This window comes from Chelonia mydas, chromosome 3, assembly GCF_015237465.2.
Source record: "Chelonia mydas isolate rCheMyd1 chromosome 3, rCheMyd1.pri.v2, whole genome shotgun sequence".
Lineage (NCBI taxonomy): Eukaryota > Metazoa > Chordata > Testudines > Cheloniidae > Chelonia > Chelonia mydas.
This window is the reverse complement of record NC_057851.1, coordinates 45,255,993-45,271,941: the sequence shown is the minus strand read 5'-3', so window position 1 is coordinate 45,271,941 and position 15,949 is coordinate 45,255,993. Positions and strand designations below refer to the sequence as shown.

The 15,949-nt window shown below is 43.5% G+C and overlaps 1 long non-coding RNA gene across 4 annotated transcripts in view; it reads left to right on the top strand.

The window, feature by feature from the left end:
- LOC122464962 overlaps positions 1-15,449 on the top strand; it is a 60,619-nt gene extending 45,170 nt beyond the window's left edge. For all 4 annotated transcript variants that reach the window (XR_006289428.1, XR_006289430.1, XR_006289429.1 and 1 more), the window contains 2 exons: positions 8,106-8,271; positions 14,165-15,449. This is a non-coding gene — a long non-coding RNA (uncharacterized LOC122464962). The remainder of the gene's footprint in view (positions 1-8,105; positions 8,272-14,164) is intronic.
- Positions 15,450-15,949: the final 500 nt, after the last annotated feature.

Below are 15,949 nucleotides of genomic sequence, written 5' to 3'. Positions count from 1 at the left end.
ACTTGGCCTTTTGTTATGATGGAGGGACTCACCATCAACTAAGTAGCACTCTCTAGGCAAGGGTCATGGGTTCCAAAACTCTGTGAATTGAGAGAGGCTGGGGACAAGTATTAATACTTGGTGGCATGGGCCCCTTGGTGAGGGTCTTACATGCTAATTGCACTTCCTCCTCTCTCCACTCTGGAATATCACAGCTAATTTTGATTCCATTAGGAGTCTAGTTACAGGCTGCTGAGCTCACTTTGGGCTAATGGTGCACCAGGACTGAGGCTCCCCTACTACAAGCTGAATTCACCAAAGAGCTGAAATCAATGAGCGTTGTGTTAAGTAGTGGGGGAGCCTGAAGATATATTGTGGAGCAGTTTGTGGGATGGCTGGAGTGCCTTGTGAACAGGCTAGTGGAGCAGTTCATAGGATGGCGGGAGCCGCTTGTGGGACGCGGAGCGGAGCAGTTCGTGGACCGGCTGGTGGAGCAGTTCGTGGGACGGTGGGAGCTGCTTGTGGGCCGCAGAGCGGAGCCGAGCGAAGCAGTTCGTGGTGCGGCTGGCGGAGCGAAGGCCTATGGAGCTGTGGGGTGGTCAGCTTCAGATCATGTAAGATGACCCTTACCTCTCTTCTCCCCCCCCCCATCTCCACCCAGGTTGGGGGGTAAAGTTCTGCAGGTAAACTTTCGAACTCTGGGGCTGCCCTGACCAGGGACAGAGACTTTTGGGACTTTGGGTGATTTGGGGTTGCTGGACTCAAGAACCCAAAGGGAAAGGGTATGCCCCAATTTGCTTGGGGTGGGTTTTTGCTCATGGGTTGTGTTATGAATCCTGTTGGTGGTGTTTCCCCAACATAATGCCATATTGTTTCTCTCTGTTATTAAAAGGCTTTTTGCTACACTCAGATTATGTGCTTGCAAGTGGGGAAGTATTGCCTCTTGGAGGCGCCCAGCGGGGGTGGTATATATTTGTCCCAGGTCACTGGGTGGGGGCTCGAGCCGGTTTGCATTGTGTTATTGGAATGGATCCCCTAGATACTGAACCCGGCCCTTGTTGCTGCCAACTCTGACGGGCAGAAGGGTTACAGAAGCATGAATGTAAAAATTCTGTACAGAATTTTTCACTTATTAAAGAAACTGTTTGAATTTATTAAAGAACATCCAAATCTCTCAATATTTGAATTTCATTATGTCAGTCTGAGGATATGGCACATGAAAAATGTACTTCTACATGAGACCTAGCCAACCATGAAATGATAAAAAATATACTTAGTACATCTGTGTCCATGTATTTCTGAGAAATAACTTCTAAGATGCTAACACCTGGATGAGGAGCAGGGGGATGCTGGCGTGCAGGGCACCAGCTGCCAGGGGCGGGGTATGGTGTGAGAGAGCACAGGACGCTAGCTACTGGGAGGACAGGAGTACAGGGGACACCCATCCACCCCTACTGAGACTAAGTAGCTCCCCTTATTTTCCCTGAACCCTCTCTAATCTCCCACTTCTCTCTTCAGAAGAGAATCTCTTTTGTTACTGACTCTAGAGAAATTTAGGACTGTTTTCAAATATATACAGATCAGCATGTGTCCTTTTCATATTGTACCTATAAAAGCTGCAAAGAATACACACATTCTTTTGAAGCACTTGGAGGAGAGGAAGGTTATCAGGAACAGTCAGCATGGATTCATCAAAGGCAAGTCATGCCTGACCAACCTGATTGCCTTCTGTAATGAGAAAACTGGCTCTGTGGATATGGGGAAAGCGGTGGACGTGATATACCTTGACATTTTAGCAAAACTTTTTATATGGTCTCCCACCATATTCCTGCCAGCAAGTTAAAGAAGTATAGATTGGATGAATGGATTATAAAGTGGATAGAAAACTGGCTAGATTGTCGGGCTCAACGGGTAGTGATCAACGGCTTGATGTCTAGTTGGCAGCCGGTATCAAGCAGAGTGCCCCAGGGGTCGGTCCAAGGGCCGGTTTTGTTCAACATCTTTATCAATGATCTGGATGACGGGATTAATTGCACCCTCAGCAAGTTTGCAGATGACACTAAGCTGGGGGGAGAGGTAGATACGCTGGAGGGTAGGGATAGGGTCCAGAGTGACCTAGACAAATTGGAGGATTGGGCCAAAAGAAATCTGATGAGGTTTAACGACGACAAGTGCAGAGTCCTGCACTTAGGACAGAAGAATCTCGTGCACCACGACAGACTTGGGACCGAATGGCTAAGCAGCAGTGCTGCAGAAAAGGACCTGGGGATACAGTGGACGAGAAGCTGGATGAGAGTCAGCAGTGTGCCCTTCTTGCAAAGAAGGCCAATGGCATATTGAGCTGTATTAGTAGGAGCATTGCCAGCAGATCTATTCGGCACTGGTGAGGCCACACCTGGAATACTGTGTCCAGTTTTGGTCCCCCACTACAGAAGGGATGTGGACAAATTGGAGAGAGTCCAGCGGAGGGCAACAAAAATTATTAGGGGGTTGGGGCACATGACTGAGGAGGAGAGGCTGAGGGAACTGGGGTTATCTAGTTTGCAGAAGAGAAGAGTGAAGAGAAGGGGGGATTTGATAGCAGCCTTCAACTACCTGAAAGAGGGTTCCAAAGGGGATAGAGTGAGGCTGTTCTCAGTGGTGGCAGATGACAACAGAACAAGAAGCAATGGTCTCAAGTTGCAGTGCGGGAGGTCTAGGTTGGAAATTAGGACACACTATTTCACTAGGAGGGTGGTGAAGCATTGGAATGGGTTATCTAGGGAGGTGGTGGAATCTCCATCCTTAGAAGTTTTTAAGGCCCGGCTTGACAAAGCTCTGGCTGGGATGATTTAGTTGGGGTTGGTCCTGCTTTGAGCAGGGGATTGGACTAGATGACCTCCTGAGGTCTCTTCCAATCCTAATATTCTATGATTTTGTATTAAGACTGCAAAAACAATTGTCCACTAGGTGGCAGAAGACACTTTGGGCAAGAAGATAACTCATAATGAGGCTTGGCAGAATTAGGGTGGTTCTGTTTTTGTTTGTTTGTTTGTTTGTTTTTTTTAAACAATTTTGACAGGTATCAATGTTCTGTTTTTAAGACCTTTTTGATTTTTATCCATTCAGATTTTCACAGTTGCACAAAGTTATGATTTTTAAGGTTTTTTAATTTATAATCTATACTTTAATAGTTCTGGTAAACTATGCAAGGGTCAGACAATTATTTAATGACAGACACTGAGATTCAAAAGTTAAAATTTGATAAACATTAAAACACAAACTGTTAATATCATATGTCAAAATAGAGAGAGTAAATATCCTTAAACTGTAAGTTCTCAACAGCATTTTTCTTAATTTGCATATCTATACATTTTGATGATCATTGATGGAAATATTTGTTTGTCAGTTTGTATGTGTACAATGAAACTGACATTTACTGATTTAAAAATGTAATCAAGCCTAATTACAAAGAGTTTTATGAAAATGCCAAGCATTGTTGGATTTAGATGCTGTTTTCACTCCCATAATTTGAAAGAATTCCTGTAATAAAAGTATTTCAGCCATTAGTTAGTTTAGTGCTTTGGGGTAAGTAGGCTCCCACTCCTCCATCTAGCTATTGTATGTATTGCATATTATGGGCAGGGCCTGTTATAAAGGTTGTCCAACACTTCAATTCTCAGACCCTGCTTACAGTTGCTTATAACTTTTTTGCCAAACTTTAACCATTTGGGCTAAAATTTGACATTGTGGGTGTCTACATCAGACTGAATTATTTTTCTGAAAATTTTCAGTCAGAATGGTTCAGCCATTTCTGAGAACAAGCCTAGGTAAATATATTTTGCTGTGTGTGTAAACAAACTTTTCTTTGAACAATTTTACTGTCCCCATTCTTTGAAACAGGGACATGGAATTTGGCATGTGATAGCCTTTGTGTTAGGGATGTGCCTTTTTGATATTCCTGTGAGAATCCACCCAAATTTGGCCAAATTATAAGCATTTGAAAAATCCAGTTTGCACATGCTCAGTAGAAACTTCTAGCAGCTAAAATATCTGAAGATTCCATCCTGACTGAGCATGCTCCGGCCTTTTGCAATGTCTAGTGCTTCCCAGACTGCATGCACCATTCCTACAGAGCAACTGAGCATGCTCCATCTGTTCACAACTGCCATTGCTGAGTAGACTGCACATGTGCTATTTCCACTGAGTGACTGAGCTTGCGGCATCCCCTAACAACTCCATGAGCAAGATTGTGCATATGCTATCTCCACAGAGCACCTAGCATGCTCCAGCCCCGGACTACAGGGCACAGCTGGACTTTCCCTGCAGTGGCTACTCTGACAGTGTTTTCCCCAGGAATTGAAATTAGGGGGGATGTTCAAATTTTCAGGGTGGGAGGTCAGGGCCGATGAGGGGTGAGACCATGAGGGTGAAAGTGGGCTGTATGGCACCAGAGTAAAAACTGAAAAATGTTTCATGACCATTTTATTAGATTTAACTCATGTTTTAAAATCCATCACATAAATTAAAGTTGGCTACTCAAGCCTTCTATGAAGCACTACATCTACATCCTTTGTGGCTTCTTGTTATAATTTTGCACAACTCTGTTAATGAACTTCTTGAATGCAGTGCATTCATCTTTGGTGGCTTCTTGTGTGTCCAGTACTTTCATTCCTTCAACTGATATGCTCATTAGTTCATTCACATGATCAGGCAGAAGGTGACTTCTTTCAGAACACACAATTCTGTTCAATGATGAAAAAGAACACTCAACTGTAGCTGTTGTGACTGGGAGTAGCAAGAGATGAATTCCTACTTCTTTCGTCCCAGGAAACATATCACTAGTGTCTCGAGCCGATCTTTGTGCTGATAAAAAAGAAGTTGAAGTCAAATCTTCATTCATTCGTTGTGTGATATTCCACTCTATGTTCAAATTCTCTATTCTGTCCTGAGCACATGGCAGTCCCATTGCTGGTAGTTCCTCACTTCACTCAACTGTCGGTGTTTTATAGGACAGGGATCTGTAAAAGCTATGTAGAGGTTGAGTAGAATCTAGAAGTTGCTGTTGTAGATTTTTAAGAATCAAGTTTGTGTACTTCTTCAGTTGCCTTAACAAACACTTGTCCTCTTCATTTAAGGATTCAATATAAATGACTTCAGTCGAGAAGCTGACTAATGACTTTGATTCTTCCAGTACTTTTTCAATGGATAGCTCTCTGATCCAAATGTAGCTTCTATTGCTCGACAAAGATCTACTACTGTTATAGCCGATGCCTGGATGGCATTGTTTAATGACCCAAGTGGTTTCAACAGTAGACTTACAAGAAAGAGAATGGGAATAGTCTTCTCTGAATGTAGTAGCAAAAGTAATCCACCAGCCTCACTACTTAGATCCATCCCATCTTGGTAGATACTTTCCAAAGCCAGTACTAACGGCTGGAGTAATTTTAAGACAACAGCCAAGGATCGCTCATGAGAAAGCCAGAGGGTTTTCCAAGGCTGCACTAATTTGAACTTCAGTCCCAGTGTATCTTTTATATTTTCCAAGATATTCAGTCTTTTTGGACTCTGGCTGAAAAAAGAATATAATGAAGACATTAAATGTATAGCTTTTTAAATGTCTTTTGAAGAGTCTGCAGCTCGTCCTAGTGCTAGTTGGAGTAGATGGCCTCTGCAGTGTGTATAGGAGAGATTAGGGTTACACTTTTCTCTGAGCAAAGTTTGTACTCCACCATGTCTTCCAGAGAAGTCTGCAGCTCCATCAAATGAACAAGCAGCCGTCTGTTTGGGGTCCAATTGACAAGCATTTAACTCTTGTAAGATGTGGGTTGTCACAGATGAAGCCGATGTGTCTTCTATAACTTGAACATCTAGAAATGCATCTACTGGCCGACCACTGACATCAAGATAACGTACACAATGACTTAATACTTGATGCCCATTTGCTTTGGTGCATTCATCAGCCATGTATGGAAATTTTTTGAATGTGGTGAGAGAGTTCTTCACTTTTTCAACCGTTGAGTCTTTCACTGTCGCACCACATGCTTCTAGCCAGTCAGCTAAGTTTCTTGAAGAAAGATAGTGAGCATTTGTCTTGTTCAGAACCAGTGTTCAACTTCAGGATGAACAAGTGACAATGAACTTAACATTGGCCTCCAGTTTGTAGTGTGTGATCTCTTGCTTAAATAGAAAGTATGATGCCGCAGCCATGTGTGTTCACATGAACTGTGTTGTGTCTCCAGAATTCTTAACAGCCTCATTAACACTCACCGGTGTTGTCGTTGGTCAGCGGAGACTCAGAGTTCAGAGGTGCTTTCACATGAGTTCACCCAGGTGGGGGCAAGAAGGCACCTTGCTCATTCCTCCAGCTGCTCACTGTTCACTCTGGCCACTGTTGTTCGTTGTGCCACCATTCACTCCATCGATCTGTTGCCAATGGCCCTGTGCCGTAACCTTCTGCTACCACCTGCCAGTGTGACCTCTGTGAGTTGGTCTCTTGAGGTTCCACCAGCTCTGTGATTTCAGCTCTCAGTGGGGGAACCTCACTGCTAGTGCAGGCTGGGCCGTCTCTTCCACAGAAACACTGTCCCAAATGAGGTCTAAGTGCTTAGACCTGATTATCAGTGATTTCAGCTGTGGTCACTTAACAAAACAAAAGATTCTCTATGAAGTCTAATCAGCTCTGTCTTTAAACAGTGGAGAGGGGCAGGTCAAATAGTACTTGTGACGCAAGCAGACCATCAAGCAAAACACCTGTCCCCACCCTCTCTAGATGTCTTCAATCAGCACAGGCTAAGTACAGTTCTACTGCCCTTTACTCATACAATAAGAATAACACCATTTCATTACCCTCCCCCCACATTCAAGTGATTTGTAACCCAACCCCAGCCAAAATCTATCACTTGGGCAACACAGCTCTGTTTGCTGGATATTTAGGTAGATTAGGTGTGAATGTAAATACAATCTGGTCCTGAAGCCTGTCCCCCAGCTCATCACTAGCTGTCAGGAAGAGCTCATTTAGACTTTGCTTACAAATCAGAATTTGAAATTATTAGGTTGGCCAACATCACCGAAATGAATGCACTGACATTGTCCTAGAAAACAACAGCTGTATAAAGAAGCTAGTCTATGTTCATACTTCTCAAATCTATTATACTTTTTCAGATACATGTATTTTATCATACATGTTGTATGCTTTTAAAGTGTGTAATAAAGTGTGTATTTCAATTTCAATTCAAATTTCCAAACAATCACTAAATTGGCAACACTGCATGTAACTAGTTCACAAAACTGGGGGGGGTTGGAGAAATTCGGGGGGCGGGGTGTAGGAAAATCCCTGGGCTACCCCCAGCTGCTCTGGGCTGGGGTGGATTTGAGCACTGGATCTGAAAGCAGGGGGCTTGTCTCCTCTGCTTTGTGACCCCCTGCTGGCACCCCGGTAGCATGCAGGAGGAAGCCATTTAATTTGAATGCAGAGGGGACAAAAGCCAAACCAGGGCAGAGGGAAAGGAGTTGACTGCAACAAGGAATCTGATGAGAGTGGGTCCGTAGTTTCTGGAACTAGGTTTCCATCATATACAGGGTTTACAGTTTGGTTCAAAGGCTCTCAGCACCCCACTATACAAATTGTTCCAGCACCCCTGACTGGGTCTGGAATCAGAGAGGGAACCTGGGACTCTGTCTGTTTGGGCAAGGTATCATGTCCATGACCCTGGAGGTGACGTAGCCATTGTGTAGAGTAATGATGAAACCAGATGTGAGTTGCTGTGTATATTTTTGGTCATGACAATACCAGACATTCTGAGAGGAATGAGAAGATACTCAGATAAAGCAACAAAAATGTGAATTGGGAGCTATAGGGAAAGATTAATGGAACTAAATATGGTTCGTTGATCCATGAACATACATCTAATTCTTCAGTACTCTGATCAACAATAGGTCTTTCATTCCAAGTAGAAAACCTGGATTGAGAGATACTTGTGGATATTGAGAATGTTGTATGTGGCTTCAGTAGAATTCCTTTCTGTGAAAGAGGTTACAGTATTGGACCTAAAGAATTTTTTTTCTTTTCACTAACAGATTTAATTGAGAGTAATTATCTGGGTGAAATTGACTAATGGTATTTCTTCTATCCCTGACCATCACAGGAAAGTTTTAAGGATGTTCATGGACCTCCTATGAGAGTTTCTTCTCATGAGAGTTTTACTTCATTTGAGATCAGTTGGTGTTCCATGTGTGGGGTGGTTACAGAACTGAGTCCTCTATGACTGAAGATAAGGGCATTGGAAGACTCTCTTTAACAGTGATATAGATGTAAGCAGATTTTGGTGCCTTTCATATCACATAAACAGCCTGAGAAGACTTGAGCTAGAAACAAGTGGGAAAAAATTTCAGCTTGGTCAACTGAGGCTTTATTTGCCTACAGTCTTTTTGTCACTGTACAAGATAATACAGCCCTTCCTTAAAAAATGTTTCCTGTCCCCCATAAAAGCCGTGACTCTCAGTTTGCTCTTTTTGTTAGCAAAAGACCATTATTTCCAACTGTCGTGAAGAATCAAAGACGCTTAGCAAAAATCGTATCAAATAAATCAAATTGCTTTGGTCTTGATAGAACAAAACAAAAACACCATCCCATCCATGTCTGCTCAAGTTTCAATACAATCCTGGGGTAGAGAGCAGAACCCTACTCAATGTGAAAAGGAATCCTGTTATTGGGGTTAGTAATCAACCACCTGGGAGAGTATAAAACTAAAATTATAGGTGGCCACGGAGACGCAGCAATGCTGCCAATTTTAAAGGTTTAAATCCAAATAAAACGTTATGGTAGTCTCAGGTGGTAGCATCTGTAGAAATTTGGACCTCATTAGGGGAATTGTAAAGCTTAGAGCTGCTTCCAGTAATACTCAATTTAGTTGGCTAAATTAAAACTGAACTAATCTCCTTTCCATAATGTGTTTTATGCAAGTTGCATAAAACTCCTCCATTAGGACTCTTGTAGGAGAGAGAAGCGGGGGTATTATACTTCAGTCAGTCAAAACACAAATTCTGTGCTCATAACTCTGAAATCTGGCCATTCCCAGTTAGTTTGGTAAGGGCATTTCCATATATGTTAGAATGATGCAAGACTTGACTGTTTCAAATCCATATAAAAGTCATAGACTCATAGAATATCAGGGTTGGAAGGGACCTCAGGAGGTCATCTAGTCCAACCCCATGCTCAAAGCAGGACCAATCCCCAACTAAATCATCCCAGCCAGGGCTTTGTCAAGCCTGACCTTAAAAACTTCTAAGGAAGGAGATTCCACCACCTCTCTAGGTAATGCATTCCAGTGTTTCACCATCCTCCTAGTGAAAAAGTTTTTCCGAATATCCAACCTAAACCTCCCCCACTGCAACTTGAGACCATTACTCCTTGTTCTGTCATCTGCTACCACCGACAACAGTCTAGATCCATCCTCTTTGGAACCCCCTTTCAGGTAGTTGAAAGCAGCTATCAAATCCCCCCTCATTCTTCTCTTCCGCAGACTAAACAATCCCACTTTCCTCAGCCTCTCCTCATAAGTCATGTGTTCCAGTCCTCTAATCATTTTTGTTGCCCTCCACTGGACTCTTTCCAATTTTTCCACATCCTTCTTGTAGTGTGGGGCCCAAAACTGGACACAGTACTCCAGATGAGGCCTCACCAATGTCGAGGGACGTGATCATTCCCCTCTATTCGATCTGCTGGCAGTGCCCCTACCTATACATCCCAAAATGCCATTGGCCTTCTTGGCAACAAGGGCACACTGTTGACTCATATCCAGCTTCTCGTCCACTGTAACCCCTAGGTCCTTTTCTGCAGAACTGCTGCCGAGTCATTCGGTCCCTAGTCTGTCGTGGTGCATGGGATTCTTCCGTCCTAAGTGCAGGACTCTGCACTTGTCCTTGTTGAACCTCATCAGATTTCTTTTGGCCCAATCCTCTAATTTGTCTAGGTCCCTCTGTATCCTATCCCTACCCTCCAGCGTATCTACCTCTCCTCTCAGTTTAGTGTCATGTGCAAACTTGCTGAGGGTGCAATCCACACCATCCTCCAGATCATTAAGGAAGATATTGAACAAAACCGGCCCGAGGACCGACCCTTGGGGCACTCCAATTGATACCGGATGCCAACTAGACATAGAGCCATTGATCACTACCCGTTGAGCCCGACAATCTAGCCAACTCTCTATCCACCTTATAGTCCATTCATCCAGCCCATACTTCTTTAACTTGCTGGCAAGACTACTGTGGGAGACCGTGTCAAAAGCTTTGCTAAAGTCAAGGAACAACACGTCCACCGCTTTCCCCTCATCCACAGAGCCAGTTATCTCGTCATAGAAGGCAATTAGATTAGTCAGGCATGACTTTCCCTTGGTGAATCCATGCTGACTGTTCCTGATCACTTTCCTCTCCTCTAAGTGCTTCAGAATTGATTCCTTGAGGACCTGCTCCATGATTTTTCCAGGGACTGAGGTGAGGCTGACTGGCCTGTAGTTCCCAGGATCATCCTCCTTCCCTTTTTTAAAGGCACTACATTAGCCTTTTTCCAGTCGTCTGGGGCTTCCCCTGATCGCCATGAGTTTTCAAAGATAATGGCCAATGGCTCTGCAATCACATCCGCCAACTCCTTTAGCACTCTCGGATGCAACGCATCTGGCCCCATGGACTTGTGCTCATCCAGCTTTCCTAAATAGTCCCGAACTACTTCTTTCTCCACAGAGGGCTGGTCACCTCCTCCCCATGCTGGGCTGCCCAGTGCAGCAGTCTGGGAGCTGACCTTGTTTGTGAAGACAGAGGCAAAAAAGCATTGAGTACATTAGCTTTTTCCACATCCTCTGTCACTCGGTTGCCTCCCTCATTCAGTAAGGGGCCCACACTTTTTCCTTGACTTTCTCCTTGTTGCTAACATACCTGAAGAAACCCTTCTTGTTACTCTTAACATCTCTTCCTAGCTGCAACTCCAGGTGTGATTTGGCCTTCCTGATTTCACTCCTGCATCCCCAAGCAATATTTTTATACTCTTCCCTGGTCATTTGTCCAATCTTCCACTTCTTGTAAGCTTCTTTTTTGTGTTTAAGATCAGCAAGGATTTCACTGTTAAGCCAAGCTGGTCGCCTGCCTAATTTACTATTCTTTCTACACATCGGGATGGTTTGTCCCTGTAACCTCAATAAGGATTCTTTAAAATACAGCCAGCTCTCCTGGACTCCTTTCCCCCTCATGTTATTCTCCCAGGGGATCCTGCCCATCAGTTCCCTGAGGGAGTCAAAGTGTGCTTTTCTGAAGTCCAGGGTCCGTATTCTGCTGCTCTCCTTTCTTCACTGTGTCAGGATCCTGAACTTGACCATCTCATGGTCACTGCCTCCCAGGTTCTCATCCACTTCCCCTACTAATTCTTCCCAGTTTGTGAGCAGCAGGTCAAGAAGAGCTCTGCCCCAAGTTGGTTCCTCCAGCACTTGCACCAGGAAATTGTCCCCTACACTTTCCAAAACTTCCTGGATTGTCTGTGCACCGCTGTATTGCTCTCCCAGCAGATATCAGGGTGACTGAAGTCTCCCATGAGAAGCAGGGCCTGCGATCTAGTAACTTCCATTAGATGCCGGAAGAAAGCCTCGTCCACCTCATCCCCCTGGTCCGGTGGTCTATAGCAGACTCCCACCATGACATCACCCTTGTTGCTCACACTTCTAAACTTAATCCAGAGACTCTCAGGTTTTTCTGCAGTTTCATACCAGAGCTCTGAGCAGTCATATTGCTCCCTTACATACAGTGCAACTCCCCCACCTTTTCTGCCCTGCCTGTCCTTCCTGAACAGTTTATATCCATCCATGACAGTACTCCAGTCATGTGAGTTATCCCACCAAGTCTCTGTTATTCCAATCACATCATAATTCCTTGACTGTGCCAAGACTTTCAGTTCTCCCTGCTTGTTTCCCAGGCTTCTTGCATTTGTGTATAGGCACTTGAGAGAACTCGCTGATCGTCCCTCTTTCTCAGTATGAGGCAGGAGCCCTGCCCTCTCGCGTGCTCCTGCTCGTGCTTCCTCCCGGTATCCCACTTCCCCACTTACCTAAGGGCTTTGGTCTCCTTCCCCTGGTGGACCTAGTTTAAAGCCCTCCTCACTAGGTTAGCCAGCCTGCTTGCGAAGATGCTCTTCCCTCTCTTCGTTAGGTGGAGCCCGTCTCTGCCTAGCACTCCTCCTTCTTGGAACACCATCCCATGGTCAAAGAATCCAAAGCCTTCTCTCCGACACCACCTGTGTAGCCATTTGTTGACTTCCATGATTCGACGGTCTCTACCCAGGCCTTTTCCTTCCATGAGCAGGATGGACGAGAAGACCACTTGTGCCTCAAATGCCTTTATCCTTCTTCCCAGAGCCACGTAGTCCGCAGTGATCCGCTCAAGGTCATTCTTGGCAATACATTGGTGCCCACATGGAGAAGCAGGAAGGGGTAGCGATCCGAAGGCTTGATGAGTCTCGGCAGTCTCTCTGTCACATTGTGAATCCTAGCTCCTGGCAAGCAGCAGACTTCTCGGTTTTCCCGGTCGGGGCGGCAGATAGATGACTCAGTCCCCCTGAGGAGAGCGTCCCCGACCACCACCACCGGCCTCCTTCTCTTGGGAGCGGTGGTCGTGGAACCCCCCAACCCTAGGACAGTGCATCTCATGCCTTCCAATTGGCAAAGTCTCCTTCTGTTCCCTTCCCCAGATGTATCATCTAGTCCGCTCTCCTCATTAGTACCTGTGGAGAGAACATGAAAACGGTTACTTACCTGTATCTGCGTTGCTGGTACATGGACGCTCCCCTTTCTTCTTCTGGAGGTCACATGCTGCCAAATTTCTTCACCGTCCTCCTGTCCCTGCTGCGCAGCCTGCTCTGAATCTTCAGAACAGTGTGCCTGTAGAAGCATATCCTGAAGGGTGTATGGCTTCAGATATATCCTCTATAATTTTGCTGAGGAAGATGAAAGATGATTGCTTCAGTGTAAAAGAGGCGGTGTTAAATCTTTCATCCTCCATTTTGTGGTGTCCTCCATTTATTCTTCAATCACAGAAATGGTGTCCTCAGCTTTCAGGAACTAATCACTCAACTGCTCAGAGAGCTTGTACAGCCTCTGACTGGCCAGTTACAATATGCCAGTGACAATGGAGAAAACTACCCCCCAGAATGGAGTCAGCAACCAAAGATATTAAACAAATAACAAGTGAATATTAATTAATATTTGGGGGGAGGGATAGCTAGGTGGTTTGAGCATTGCCCTGCTAAACCCAGAGTTGTGAGTTCGATCCTTGAGGGGGCCATTTAGGGATCTGGGGCAAAAATTGGGGATTGGTCCTGCTTTGAGCAGGGGGTTGGACTAGATGACCACCTGAGGTCCCTTCCAATCCTGATATTCTATGATTAAGTTTAAAAAAAACAACCAAACTTAAAAAACAAAACAAACAAAAAAACCATCCGGTTAAAAATTGTTAGGGATGGGATTATGGACAATGATCTTTGGAAGTACATGTGAGATTCCACATTCTACAAGCAATAGTCACACACAACACAACTCACTGTAATACTTTCAAAACATAAGTGTAAATATTTATTCATAATTAAGCTTGCTCAATCTCATCATCTATCTGCTTTTTTGGTTTTAACTTGGTGCTATATTTGGTTTTCTCCATTCTTTATATTGTTTTGCAGTTTTCCATAATTGTTGAGAAGTAATGGTCAGTGACACAATAAATGTTAGAGTGGCTAATTTGTGTATGTTCAAATTTACCATGTATTTTACTGTAGATTTCATTATAATGCTACAGCAAACACTGTGCCTTTTTGTAAAAAGTTGGGTGTTCTGGCCTCTGTGCAGTCACAATAACTCGATTTGTGTTTGCAATCTTAATAATTGCACATATCTGAGTTTAAATAAAACAAATAAACAACCTCCCTCCACCAAAACAACCCCCTCCCCACCCGCCATAGTGCCCTTTTGGCTTTTTTTTGTGTGACTTACTGGTTTCCCTAGCTGGGCCTGGAGTCAGTACAGCACTTCAGGTGCTTGAGTACTTTGCTGATTAGGGACCCTATTTACTCTGCTGGTTTTGTGTCTTGTTCTTCAATAGGTATGTGATTTGTACATGGTTTCTATCACACTTTGTAACTAATTTCTTGTGCTTGTCACCTTTGTTTCTCTTGCAGCTTCACACAATTTCTGATCTCTGAAAGTACTCTTTGTATTGGTTGGAAAGTGTGGCACTGCAAAGTAAGAAGGTGGTTGTCCTGTGAAAACCATCTTACGTCAGGGCCAAGAAGTAAGATGTGCAGGGATTGACTGGAACAGCTGAGTGTGTGGAAGGACTGAAGTGATGGAGCTGCTTTTATCCTCTGTGGAGTGAGGAAGCTGTTTACTTTCTCCAGCATACTGTTAATCAGGCAACATGTCAGACGCTCACTTCCTCCAATTTAACCTGCCTGTAGTGCACAGAATCGTATGGAGGGTGAGAGGTCTTTAAAAACAAAAATGAAAAAACCCCACAAAAGCTAAAAGATTGCCTTCCCTGATATCATCATTAAGGACCCATCATCATGCAGACTCCACCCCTAGGAGGGGGAGGCATGAAAGGCTGCATATGCCGCTGCATATGTCCAGCTCCAGTTCCTCTCGCTGAGCGCTGGTGTGAGGATTTGGCACAAATTGCACACAGCCTTGGGAAACTTTTGAATCTCTTTTAAATTTTGTTTTTTTTTAAATGTGGTGTCAAGGCATGGGAAGTCAAACAGAAGAAATACATTAAATATTGTTAGACATGATTTTAAAACAATACCATAACCAGAATGTTCCAAGTCAAAATTTCCAATCAGATCCATCCTGCTTTTCTTACTGTAACAATTGTAACAACTGCTACCATTCAGATCCCTAAAATTACCCTCTGTTAAGTAATCTCTGCATTCATTATTAGATACAACAAGATGGATTCAGGACACAGGTGATTCACCCCATACTTAGCATTTTGGTAGATTTTGCCAGTAGACCTGATGTCAATACAAGTTGTATACAACTTAATAGGAAATTACTTTGGTTGTTGCTTAGTCCCTGCCTTCCACCCTCTTCCCTCCCTCCCCCCCGCCTACTACAGAAATTGACCTATGAGGTTACTGAACGGTTGAGTGTGGTTTTTTATTTGTTTATATGTTTTTGTAAAGAAGAGCTATTGCTCCAAGTCTGCTTTAAAGCTGACACTAATTATACTAAATAATAAATGTAACAATGCAATCTAACTTTCTTAAAGATAATCAACTAAAATCAAGGACCTGAGCTAGCATTTTGTGTTCAGGCAAAACTCTAATCGACTGCAGTGTGGGAGTCTTGTCTGATTAAAGGTATGCAATACTGGGCCCCAAATTATAAAATCATAACATACTTTCATTGTAATGAGAGCTTGAAAGACTGTTAATCCAAAAATAAAATTATATGAACAAATCACTTACTGAATGGCTACGTTATATTTTCAAAACTAATATATTTTTTTATGCTTCATTCATATCGTATTGAGGGGCAGGGTTGTGTTTTTTTTCTGTTTTTTGTTTTTTGTTTTTTTTAAAATAACCATGTATGGTTCTCCTAAATGGCAAGAGTCTCTTTGGAATATATCTGTTTATTTTATTGTGCACTGTTTAGTTATTCTAGGGGAAAAAAAGTTACAGATGCATAATTGTAGCCATCTGTTGTGTTTTAAGTCCATTCTAGACCAAAAGTCTAAAAAGTCATGGCAACTACTTATAAAAACAATGGCAATAATATGAACTCACTATGGTTACTGGTGAAACTTTATTTTCTGCCCAAATGAAGTAAGTTTCCTTAGAGAATTATCTTAACACTTTATTTTTTTATTAAATTTGCCCATAATATGATCAGCATCTCAGATAAGATTGTCATATGGCTGTCTACTTGATAGCAAACCAGCATTTCTCTCAGATGTAGGA